This window comes from Mytilus edulis, chromosome 12 (genome assembly GCF_963676685.1).
Source record: "Mytilus edulis chromosome 12, xbMytEdul2.2, whole genome shotgun sequence".
In the NCBI taxonomy this organism is placed as follows: Eukaryota; Metazoa; Mollusca; class Bivalvia; order Mytilida; family Mytilidae; genus Mytilus; species Mytilus edulis.
The window spans coordinates 60,290,715-60,303,988 of NC_092355.1; positions in this window are offsets into that span (position 1 = coordinate 60,290,715).

Sequence of the window (13,274 nt, forward strand, 5' to 3'; positions counted from 1 at the left end):
TTTTACAATGCTGATTAGTAGGCGAAAAACAAACAAAAATATAGTAAAGGTATGTGTAAACGAGTTTGCATCAATTAGATATAGGAAGGTGTGGTATAAGTGCCAATGAGACAACTCTCCATACAAATAACAATTTATAAAAGTAAACCATTATAGGTCAAGGTATGTATAAAATCAGATGACAAGAACCTGTTGTACGGTATATATAAAACTCAGCTGACTAAGCCCTGTCAGTGTACGGTATGTATAAAACTCAGCTGAAAAGAGCCTGTTGTACGGTATATATAAAACTCAGTTGACAAGTTGTACGGTATGTATAAATTTCAGTTGACAAGTTGTACGGTATATATAAAACTCAGTTGACAAGTTGTACGGTATATATAAAACTCAGTTGACAAGTTGTACGGTATGTATAAAACTCAGTTGACAAGTTGACAAGTTGTACGGTATATGTGTTAACCTCAATTAATAAGAATCAGTTGTAAGATATGTATACAGTCAGCTCAAATGATAATGGTTAGTTGTACGGTAGGTAGCAAATCAATTTGAATGGTCGTTGTACGGTATATAAAACACTCACAATGCTGTGGGTCGGTTGTACGGTATGTATAAAACTCAATTAATAAGTGTCGGTTGTATGGTATATAAAAAAAACTCACAATTGTATGGATCGGTTGTACTGTGTGTATAAAACTCAGATGATAATTATAAAAGCCGGTTATACGATATGAGTCGGATGTACGGTATATATAAAACGTACAGTGATGAAAAAGTTCGGATTGAACGACACGTTTAAAAAATAAGGGTTGGTGGTAAGGTATGTATAAAACTCAAATGATAAGGGTCGCTTGTACGGTACATTTACATTTTTTTTATACATAAAAAACTAAAATGATAAGGGTCGGTTGAACAGTATAATACATGTATATAAAACCCAAAATGATGAGAGTTAGTTGTACGGTATGATGCTATATTGCACGAATTATTCGGCAAAATTTTATTCTTATAATTGCTCATCAGCACTGCTGTCGAATTGTGATTGAGTACACAAAAAAATGTACCTACGGAACAAACATTATAACTAGTTTATGATCCTCTGATCACGAAGACGCTTTGCCTTGATGAACTTTAATAGTGCAAGGATACACACGGTAGGTATAGTGTCCGGCTAGGATCGTGGTTTTTCGAGTGAATCTGTCCATTTTTTTTTTCGAGTGTAGATCAGGCTTTTTCGAGTGATAAAAGATGCGATTATAGGTCAATTAACTGCTAATTCGTAATTATAAAAGTTTTTTACGTGACTACCCATCTTATTTTGAATACTATATATGTTTTGAGTATCAAAGAAGCACAATTTTCTTGTATTTAACTATTAATTTCAGTGTTTGTTTTTGTCCGGGCCTTTCGAGAGGAACTGTGAAACCGTTTGGGTTTTTAAAGAAATGGTCAGGGTTTTTTAACGAAAATTTAAAGAAAAAGAAAAAAGGTATTCTTGACTTTAAAAAATGACTTTCATAGTTTATAAATGTAATTTAATGAATGAAAATATCATTATGATATATTCTCAATAAATCACCACAACATATTACTACGTGGATCAAAATTAACCTTTTTCAATTTAATGCAAATTTTCTGTTAACGTTCTACCACAACTTTTCAGTATTAAATTAGAAATTATTGGATCCTTTATGAAAAGGTCTTTAGAAAATAGTGCAGGGGACTCATAATATTTTCAACTTAATTCAATGGTATTTTTTGTTGTAAAAGTTAATAATATTTTTTTTCCACGGAGTTTTTATACGGTACGTATTATGGTATACCGCTGTCAGTCCGTCGTCAGCATGTCGGACAATAACTCAAAAACGCTGTAACCAATTTACATGAAACTTCGGTGAATTGTAACAGTTTATATAATTATTCCTTTCGAATTACATAAATTTTAGATTTAACTTTTCTGAGTTATGGTATTTTATTAAACAAACTAGAGGCTCTAAAGAGCCTGTGTCGCTCACCTTGGTATATGTACATGTGCTGCAGTGCATATTAAACAAAGGACACTCAAGAATAGAATTCATGAAAAAATTCTCTGTTTTGGTGATGGTAACTTGTTTGTAGATCTTACTTTACTGAACATTCTTGCTGATTACAGTAATCTCTATCTATCTATAATGAACTTGGTCCATAAGTGATCTGTTTAACAGCAATTAAACACTAGACGTATAAAACAAATTATATCCGAGCATCACGGGACGACAAAATGTGAAAGTTAACAGACGACGACGGACGCTAAGTGATGAGAAAAGCGCACTTGACCCTTTGAGGACAGGTGAGCTAAAATGGCGCGGTGGTTTTACAGTTTGCAGACAATATTTTTAAAGTGCTTTGAGGAGTTTTCATGAAACGTTGGTGACTGCTTTATATAGATTAAGGTTACCTCCCTTTTAGTTTTTTTTATTATACATTTTTGATATGACATTAAGAAATTACTTCATAAAGAGTGAGAATGAATATCGCTTGATATCAACTCGAGTTATTTAATTTCAATAAAATAATAAACGAAGCTCCGGCGAGTTTATTATTACTATTTGAATTAAATAACGAGAGGAAATAAATAACTTACTTACTTACTTATTTGAATTAAATAACGAGAGTTGATATCAAGCGACTCCCCATTCTCACAGGTTGTTAGACCTATTTGTCTTATGGTCAACACTCTCATTGTGTCAAATTAAAGAATTCCGCGAATCGTTGCACATGAAATGTAAATCGTCGTAACTTTTGATGGTCATCAATAAACTAACGAATAGCCAATGGAAATGTCGTCATATCGTCTTATCATTCTGGATAAGCAAATCAAATTAACACAAATTTTCGTATCACTTTTTTCGTATCACACTCCGTCCAGTGTGATATTAGAAATATATAATAAGCCAAAACCATATAAGAGAATGAACTTTATTCTTTGAAAACACGACAGCCGTATCATGCCCCGATGGCGCAGCTGTTTATTAAAAAACGGAGTAAGAAACCAACTGGACAGCAAAGAAGAATCAGAAAAATGCATTGTTTTTGTTGGATGTATTTCTATTTGCATTCATCTGATGAGTTAAGCCTTTTATAACAGATTTGTTTAGTTCGTTCTTGTGTTGTACTGTTACACAACAGTCCCAGGTTAGGGGAGGGTTGGGATCCCGCTAACATGTTTAACCCCGCCACATTCTGTATGTATGTGTCTGTTCAAAGTCAGTAGCCTGTAATTCAGTGGTTGTCGTTTGTTGATGTGTTACACATTTGTTTTTCGTTTATTTTTTGTACACAAATTAGTTTTCTCGTTTGAATTGTTTTAATTTTGTCATTTCGGGGCCTGTTATAGTTGACTATTCGGTATGGACATTGCTCATTGTTGAAGGACGTACAGTGACCTATAGTTGTTAATTTTTGTGTCATTTGGTCTCTTGTGGAGAGTTGTCTCATTGGCAATCATACCCCATCTTTCTTATATGTAAGGAAAAAAATCTACTACAGGAGGTCTGCCCCTGCCCCCACAAAAAAAACCCTTCAATAATAACAAACAAACAAAAAACCATTAACACACTTAATCCGACCAGTTTTTATTTTCCATTGAAAATAAAATCAGAATTAAATTTCATATACATGTGCATAGTTAACAATGAAATGAATAATTCATCAGCTTAATTCACTATTAGTACGTTCGTCTCAATACAAATTGTCTATGCTTACATACATTAGATTGTTGACATCATGAATGTATACTGTACATGTAATTTACTAGACAAACAACATATACAAATGACTGGTACTTTTTTTTATAAAGAGTAAGTGTTAGAAAACCTTGCAAATACTTTTTTATAAAGTGTAAGTGTTAGTCCACTTTTATTAACTGTTGAATGTCTTGGACTGCTCTTGAAAAAACACGAACACATAGATATGAATTTGGTCTCAAAATGTCGTTTTCAATGCAACAACAAGAATTTTTGTAAAGTGTCTGTATATCTAAGGATATATTGATTCCATGTATGTATTTCCATCGACATTTGTATTGGTACAGTATGTGTATAAAAAGACTTTATTCTGGGTTTTTTTTAATAAAAGCATTGTAAGGCTAAATTCAACCTTTTAACGAAAAATAATGATAATGATTGATAGTATCTTTTATTCGTAAATACTAATATTTACACATTGTATATCCTTGCATATGAAACTCAAGCTTCACGTCTTGTCAGAAAGGAAGTTTGTTTGTTTACATTTTTTATCATATTCACTCGGAAAAAAATGTAGTCACACTCTCCATCCAAATCACAATTTGTAAATGTAAAACTGGTTTCTAAAAATAAGCTGGTATATGCTTTAATAGATTAGTTAACGAGCACATTTTTTTTACAAAAGATCATACCAATGAATAGATTCAAAACAAGAAATTATTTTAGTTTACATTGAATTGCTGCATCTTTTGACTGAAGTTGTAATTAAAAATAAAACACTTCGGCCAATACAACTTCTTAATTGTTAAGGAGAACATAATTTGACCTTTTCCTGTTATATCAAGTATACAGTGCATTGACACATCAGTGTCAGTTGAACGACGTACTATGATAACTTAATTACAAATACTTTTTGTAAAAAAAATTTACGTTACCGTACATATAGGTTTTCCCTATTGTTGAAGGCCGTCCGTACTCAATAAACAAATGTATGTCTTTCAATCGACTGCATGGTATATACATAGTCTAGATGTGTAGAGCGGCCCTGTTTGTCAATATGGATGTACGATCTTAGTTGTTTTCTACTCGTGCCTGATCATTGGATTTCGTTTTGAAGTTGGTGATAAATACATTTTGTACCAGTCGGTCATAGTGGCACGAAAGATCGTTTTTGTCGAGCTTGTGATACTCTGTCACGGAAGCGAGACATATACTGCATCCTACATTTTGCCATCATCGGCGCAAACATTTAGGTTTTATTAAGTTACCAAGACCTCAATAACTTTGTCAATCCTTTTCAAAATTCCTGAAACTTGGACAGCAGCTTTTTTTATGATCAAAAGACAGTTTATAGAGAAAAATTATGAAAATATTTATTTTCTATTATCCGTCTTTTACTGATAAATGATCTTCGCAGTTAACATTTAAGATACGTTTTTATGAAAAGTTTTTTTCAGACATCTATTACTATGTCAAACCTTAATGGAATTTTATGAAACTTGAACAGAGGAAGTATCTTTATTATCAGTTTCTTATCTAAACATTCTAAAATATATTTTCCACGTAATTTACCTTAATTTAACTTAGTTTTTCGCAGTTTACATTAAGACAAAGTCTACTTTGTCAAACCTTCATCCAACTTTATGAAAGATGGACAGAAAGTTTTTCTTATCAAAAGACTGTCAGGATCCACAGCACAATTTTCTCGATTTTTCTGTATTTTACAGATAAACTTAAACTAACATTGAGATTCTCAATCTGGGGTTAAAATGTGAAGATGTTGAGATGGATAATTATGATTTTCATTTCTTGAGCGACAGAATTAAACCAACAACTAGTTACAAAAAATGTAACTGTAGCAACCATAGCTACACATTTTGCTACAGTAGCTTCCTGTAGAGGTATTCACATGTTGAACCTGCTTTCCAAAGTATGTACCGTTTTTAGTTCCTTGTTAGAATTGTAGGTCATCCTGTAGGAAGCTGCACTATGCTGGTTTTCTTAATTGTGCATCTAATTTACACCAAGATATCAAAGTTAGTACAAACTGTTAATTCATTTATTTGGGAGATTGTCTTGCATCAATTTAACCTATGTTATGAATAAGCATGAAACATGCGAGATATCATATTAGATGTAACATGTGTAATGGCAAGTTAAAACAACTAGCTTCACTGTAAGTGAAGCTGTGAGTTGCGAATTCCAATTACATCCTATGGGGTGTTTTTTTTTTAAATTTGATTAGTTGTTCAGGCAAAAGTGTGTTGGATTGAGATTTTGTTTTCAACAGTAATTACAACGTTAACATACGAATTCTTATAATAGTTGAGTTGCTGTTGTAAGAAGTGTATTTGTTGTCCGTCGAGGAAAGCATGGAGAAAAGGGGGACGGTTAAGATCTAAAAGAGTCGATTCCAAAAAACATTTGCACGTCTAAAAAGGGACGAACCTCGTTAGTAATTGCTGCAAATCAGATCTTGGTGGTGTTATTTTCATTTTGTTTAAAAGAATTAATTTTGTTGTTAATTGCATATCTGTGATTGTTTCCTTTTATTTTTTTTTCACAAGATTTAAACTAAAGTTTCAATATCTAAATAAGTGTACATGTATGAACATGTACATAGGTCTTTGTTGTAAACTGTATGGTTCCCTTTGTCTTTATTGTCAGGTTGCTGTGTTAGTGATGTATACTTAAGTGGTGTCTGTGAGTGCAGAACAACATCCTGATAGCATTGTGTGATACATATACATTTTGTAGTCTCCAGAATGTCGCAAAGAAAGCCGAAACTAAGAGTCTTGTCGATTTAATGTTATTTTTTTAAGCAATTACATTTTGTTCACACAGTCCAAAAAAAAAAAAAAAACAAGAGGCACACCAGTGTGTGTATCCCTTACTTGGTGAAAAAAGTACCAGTTGGCTAATATGAGTCAATGTATATGCATACACCAGTTAATTGTTGTGTTGCTGATCATGACCACAATCTTCACGTAAACATAGCTCCTCTAGGTTTTTAAAGATAGCTTAAAAAAAACTGAAAATTGGTAAACAAATACATATTTCAGGGCCAATAACTCCAAAACCGTACACGAATATTCAGATCTTGTTGTCCTAATTTTTGTTTACCTAAATAGTTTTTCTTTGATTGCTATGTCTCTGACATTTTATGGAAGCCATCATGATTTTTTACAATTAAAAAATAATCTGTGTCAAAAATGACCATAACATCGGTGTCCATTTTTTATAGGGTGTTGCTAAACGGCGGAAACGGAAAACGGAACGGAATACGGCACGGAAACGGAAACAGAAAGAATTAACTTCTTTTCTTTTTGGTTATTTTATCTATATAGGCATGTTTTAAATAGGTTTACACATGTTCACAAGAAAAAACCCACCAGAGAAATGAATTTGAAATAAAATATTTTAAAGCACAAAGTATTAAATATTTTTCAGGAGATGATAAGACTATGCTTTTTGAAATATATGATAAGGTCATGCGTACGTCTTTCATGCGATTTAGGATAGTCTGTTTGATTTTTTTTATTTTCTTAAAGTTTGATCAGTGTCAATAAGTTAGCAACCCAACAACACAACACAAAAATCTCTATAGGCCTAAAAAAAAATAGAAAGACATCGGCCTCGATTATATCAGATACATATACTACAATATTGTATTATATGTCTCTGGTTCTATAAGTAGGTTTTGAAGTAATAAACTTTTTGGAAAATCCTTTGCATCATTTTTTTTCTTTTTTAATTACCTTGAATCAAGATTAGTGATGATGTGTATCTTGTTGCGTTGTTCTGCATTGGTGATTTTCGTTGTATATTTTCTTGTATAATGGAAGGAAAACGTAAAAGAAACCTAATAGGACAATGGTGTATTGACAAAATTCGATATGAAAATCAGGGAACTATAAAATAGAAACCTGTATATTATACTTTATTAATACAAAATAATTTGACAAAATCTCTCACTATATAAAGCCTTGCCCACCCTTTTACAATACTCAATGATTTGTATAGTATGCTGTTTGGTATTAACTAGTGTTGTCAAATCGTACACTTTTTCCTAACCGGTTACTCGGATAATCGTTCGACCGATTAACCGGTTAACCGGTAGTTTAAGTTGGTGTTTGAAAGCTTGATCAATAGTACCCTACACATAGATAAGATGAGGTATGAGTGTCAATTTGACAACCTTTCATCCAAGTCATAAATTTACGCTTATGGAATTAAAGTGTGTCCTTTGGCATTATAAAGCTTGTCTATGAGGATTCCTAGCGAAGTTTGACTTTTAATAATCGACTTCAGATTGAAAAATTAAAAAAAAACTTCTAGATCTCGTAGAATTGAATATGTCTGAAACCGATTATTCTTTCCTTTTCTCTTGTTGTCTCCGAAAATAATGTGGAGCGTTTCAATTTGAAATGAATAATCATTAAAAAAAAGAAGATGTGGTATGATTGCCAATGAGAAAATTCTCCACAAGAGACCAAAATGACACAGAAATGAACAACTATAGGTGACCGTACAACATGTTTCTTTACTTTGTTTGCTTGTTTCTTTAAGTATATTACTCGTACTATCATGCATACATTGAGAACATTCACATTGATTTGCATTTCTTAATTTTTGAGTTAGCATTTCGTTTAAAATAAGACTAAACCTAGCACTACGGAGGTTGCACATTAAGATGTAGGTTTACACAATATTAGATCAAAAACGAAATAATGAAGTAATTAGTAAAATTTAATCGCATCACTGATTTAAAGTTACTGCTAAAAAAACATGTAATACTAATTATGTTTCTTTAAGATCCTGCCCGAGCTCTAATTAATTTTATGTTTTTAGGATTAACAATAGCAATCAATATACTGGACAATTGATCTGTCAAATTAATTACCGCGACGACATTTTTTAAATAAAACATAACTATTTATTGATTTCAATACAAATTTATATCAAATCTATCAAAATTGAAAAAAAGTCCGGTTAACCGGTTAGCGTTTTTGGTATTCGGTATTCGGTCGTTCGACCGGTTAACCGGATAATCGTTGACAACACTAGTATTAACATAAGAAAAGCATTATATCTCATAGAATTTAAATCAATAAAAACGATTTGATGTGCAAAAAGTGGCGAAAAATTAGTAGCCTACATGGATATATACGATTTGCACAATGCTCTCACCAAGTTAGTCGTAGTCATGTCCTAATGTTTTCAAAATCAAATTATCCACACTGCTTTAAATATCATGCCGCTTATTTCTTCTATAAAAATTCAATTCCTCTCGAGCAGCCGTGAATACTTTTTCATAATATTACAATTGAAATTAGTGTCACTCATTCAGTATGCTGTTTTACTATAGTAGAACATATAGAAAGATAGGCGAAAATACCAGAAGATTATTAAAACTCAGAAGTCGAAAAAAAACCGTGAACGCCATGACTAAAAAAACAAACACAAAAACTGAAAACACACACAACATATTAACTAAAGACTGAGCAACACAAACCCCACCAAAAACTTGGGGGTAATCTCAGCTGCTCCGGAAGGGTAAATAGATCCAGCTTTACATGTGACACACGTTAACATAGACATGTATTTATTTTCATTCACCCAATAGTACAAAAGGAATATTGAAATTTGATAGTTACTTTTATTCATATTGGTAAACTTTAATGATTTTGGTGCTATGTCAAGACAACTGAAAACTCATTCTGCTCTGTTCTTATTTATAAGGAAATGATACTTTATTTTACACTACGCACCTGATCGTTTGGATGTTTCTACTGGCCAGACACACGATTTTCCAAGATATCACTAATATATCATTTACTAAATAACACCTGATCCAGAACAGTTCATTGAAATACCCCAGAATCAACGGCCAGTTGGACCAGTTTGATGTTGTTAAATTTACCATAACTCTTTGCTTGCGGAAGCATATGACCATGTAAATCCAACATTGCGTTTTACCTGGTTTCCTGTAGCAATTAAATTTTGATTAAATAGTTTATATGGGGCTTTTTCAAAATATGAAATAAAAATATCTGTAAAGTGTCCTTAAAGATTTGTTGGCGCAATCATTGATGACATCAAATACATTTGTAGTTGCAACTGCGACATTTACATCAATATATAAAAAGAAGATATGGTATGATTGCCAATGAGACAACTCTCCACAAGAGACCAAAAGCCCATACCGCATAGTCAGCTATAAAAGGTCCCGAAATGAAAATGTAAAACTTTTCAAACGAGAAAACTAACGGCCTTATTTATGTTCCAAAAAAACGAACGAAAAACAAATACTAGTAATTATATGTAACAAACGACAACCACTAAACTACAGGCTTCTGGCTTGGGATAGGCACATACATACAGAATGTGGCGGGGTTAAACATATTAGCTGGATTCCAACCCTCCCCATAACCCGGGACAGTGGTATAACATTACAACATAAAAACGAACTACAAAAATCAGTTGAAAAGGATTAACTCATCAGATGGACACAAATACAAGTGGATGTGGCCGGGTACTTGTACATCCCAGCAACAAAAAGACACTTGGTACAGATCTGAGAGCACTCCGACTCGCAGTTGACTGACATCTAGTTCAAAGCCACTAACAACTAATAACAAAATCATGCATCTAAGACGTAAATTTTAAGCATTGATTATTATGGTATTAATGAATGGGTGTTTTTATAATGGCCCTGTTATATGTCCAAGGTCTGTAATAATGGTCGAGGAAGTCTGTAATGGCCCGAGGCAACGCCGAGGGCTATAACAGACATCCGAGGCCATATAACAGGGCCATTATAAAAACACCCTTTTCTTAATACATTTCTTAACCAACTGAACAAAAGTGTTTGTGTTGCTGCCAACTTGATGTACTGTCTTACTCTTTTAATGACAGTTTAGTTTGAACAAAATAATTTGTACTTCACCATTATAAAGCTTTAAACATACCAAATATCCAAGATATTAAGTTGAAAGAGATATGTGTTAAACAACAGGATGAACAGTGATCCCTTTATATGGTTCTTTAATGTTGGTTGCTGGTTACTAAATTAAATAAAATACAAAAAGGTATTATACTCTTTACAACTTAGTTTTATTAACTTTATCAAAAACCCAAACAGGGCTTAATACAGACAAACTGTGCATAAATACAGGCCATTACAGAAAAACAGGGCCATAACAGGGCCATTACAGAAAAACAGGGCCATAACAGGGCCATTACAGAAAAACAGGGCCATTACAGAAAAAAACAGGGCCATTACAGAAAAACAGGGCCATTACAGAAAATATGTAATTTTTAATAAACAGTCACTTTTTGGCAATAATGCACTTAGTTGGTTAATAAATTATAATAATCTAAACGGTAACGCATTATGTTGGAGCATACTATATGTTGCAGCATCTTGCAGAGAATGCATGTTTGAGATACATAATTAGCGGAAATGCACAAATGTCTCCTTTTGTCCATTCATCAGGTATCAATTAACGTGCAAGCTGGTATTGATGATTGTTGAAAAATAGGTGAATAATAATATGATAGCTGCTAATTCATTTTATATTTTTTAGGTATATTTTTGTTTTACATTATATGGCCTATTTCTTCTGGCCGGTCCTACTAAAAAGCGCCCGGGAAAAGCGCCCGAGGAAGGAAAATTAGCGCCGGGGAGAATAAAATAATAATATTTTATAACAATAAATTTTTTCCTTACAAAAAAATAACCATTGCGTGTTTTGTCCCTTATATAAATGTGGATATTATGCCTGAAGTCTAATATTTTCGCAACTGCGCTATATAGTACTGCTTTATTTGCTGATGTATTATGTGTAACTCTTTTAATTTTGATTAAATTAATATAAATTTTATCTGTGAAATTTAGGTCGTTTTTTCTACATTTTTCATTTTGATATCGTTTTTGAAAAACATGCCTTTTGATGTCTTACATTTTATAAATCTTCCGCATAAACTGATATCCATGTACTCAGTCTTTCGAAATAGTATTCATAAATTATATTATTGTTAAAATTGAAACATTCGTCACTTGTTTTATTACAAATGTCTATTATCTAAATTTGAAAATTACTTGTCTAAAATTGAAAAAAAATAATGAGCATATTATCTTATTTCATCAACACAAAGTTGTCTCATGCCAATAAAATATATATTTTCGCCGGGCGCCTTTTCTTTTCCCCGGGCGCATTTTAGTAGGACCCCTTCTGGCCCTCGTACTTTTTATGTATTGAATCCATATTCTAATTTTGTTCTCGCCCATACTGTAGTTATTATGTCTTTCCATTTTGGATGTAAAGGTTTATTTAGTGGTACATATTTAGTTGATGTCACAGGCACTAGTCTAAGATTTTTTTCCTCCTATATACCTTAATGTTTTATATGTCAGCGTATCTAGTTTAAAAACTGTGTTGGATAACCCTGCCTGTCAGCCAAGTTAGCCGACATGGCGAAATTTAAATGTCTATTAAAAACGATATGAATAACGAAAACCTGATTTGAAAAACATGTCTAATCTGACATCGGACAACGTCTTTTAAAATTTCTACTTTACAACCTTTCACTCCAGTCCAGTTGTTTCATTATTATTCCTTATTATATTGTATTTTTTTTTCTTTTTATTTCTAATTTTTGTTTGAAGTATGTATTACATGCATTACTACTATGTTTTTTTTCTTATTTCGCCATTATCTAATGTACTTTGTGTTTATATTTATATTGGGAGAGGACGTCTCTAATGTTGTTATAACTTGTGTCCAATCCCTTTTGCTACTTATGCAAATAAAATATGTTTAAACTAAACTAAACTAAACTTTTAAAATAAAGGGCTGCGCTTTAGCGCATGATACGCCCGTTGCTCTTTTAACTTGTCTTTTATGCTTTAAATGAATTTATATGATCAACTAGAAATATATATACAAATCAAAAGGGATGTTACATTAGTATATTCACCAAAGTTTCATAAAATCCCCCTTTTTTAAGTATAAAAATTCATTACTTAAGAAAACGTAAAATCTAAAATTTATGAAAATGGAAAGGGAGCTTATGTCAATAGATATAAACAATTTATCAAAGTTGCATAAAATTTTGTGAAAGTGTTAGTTATTGTCCCAAAATTGGAAAATCCCCCCTTTTTTAAGCATAAAAATTCATAACACGGAAATGTAAAATCTGAAATTTATAAAAATTGAAAGGGAGCTTACATCAATAGATATATACAATTCACCAAACTTTCATGGACTTTGGTGAAAGCCTTTTTGAGTTATTGTCGGAAGTGTTGAAAATCCCCCTTTTTTTATGAATAAAGTCCCATAAATCCAAAACTTAAAATCTGAAATTTATAAAAATTGAAAGGGAGCTTACATCAATAGATATAAACAATTCACCAAAGTTTCATGGACATTGGTGAAAGCCTTTTTGAGTTATTGTCCGAAGTGTTGAAAATCCCCCCTTTTTTTATGAATAAAGCCCCATAAATCCAAAACTTAAAATCTGAAATTTGTTTTTGAGTTATTGTCCGAA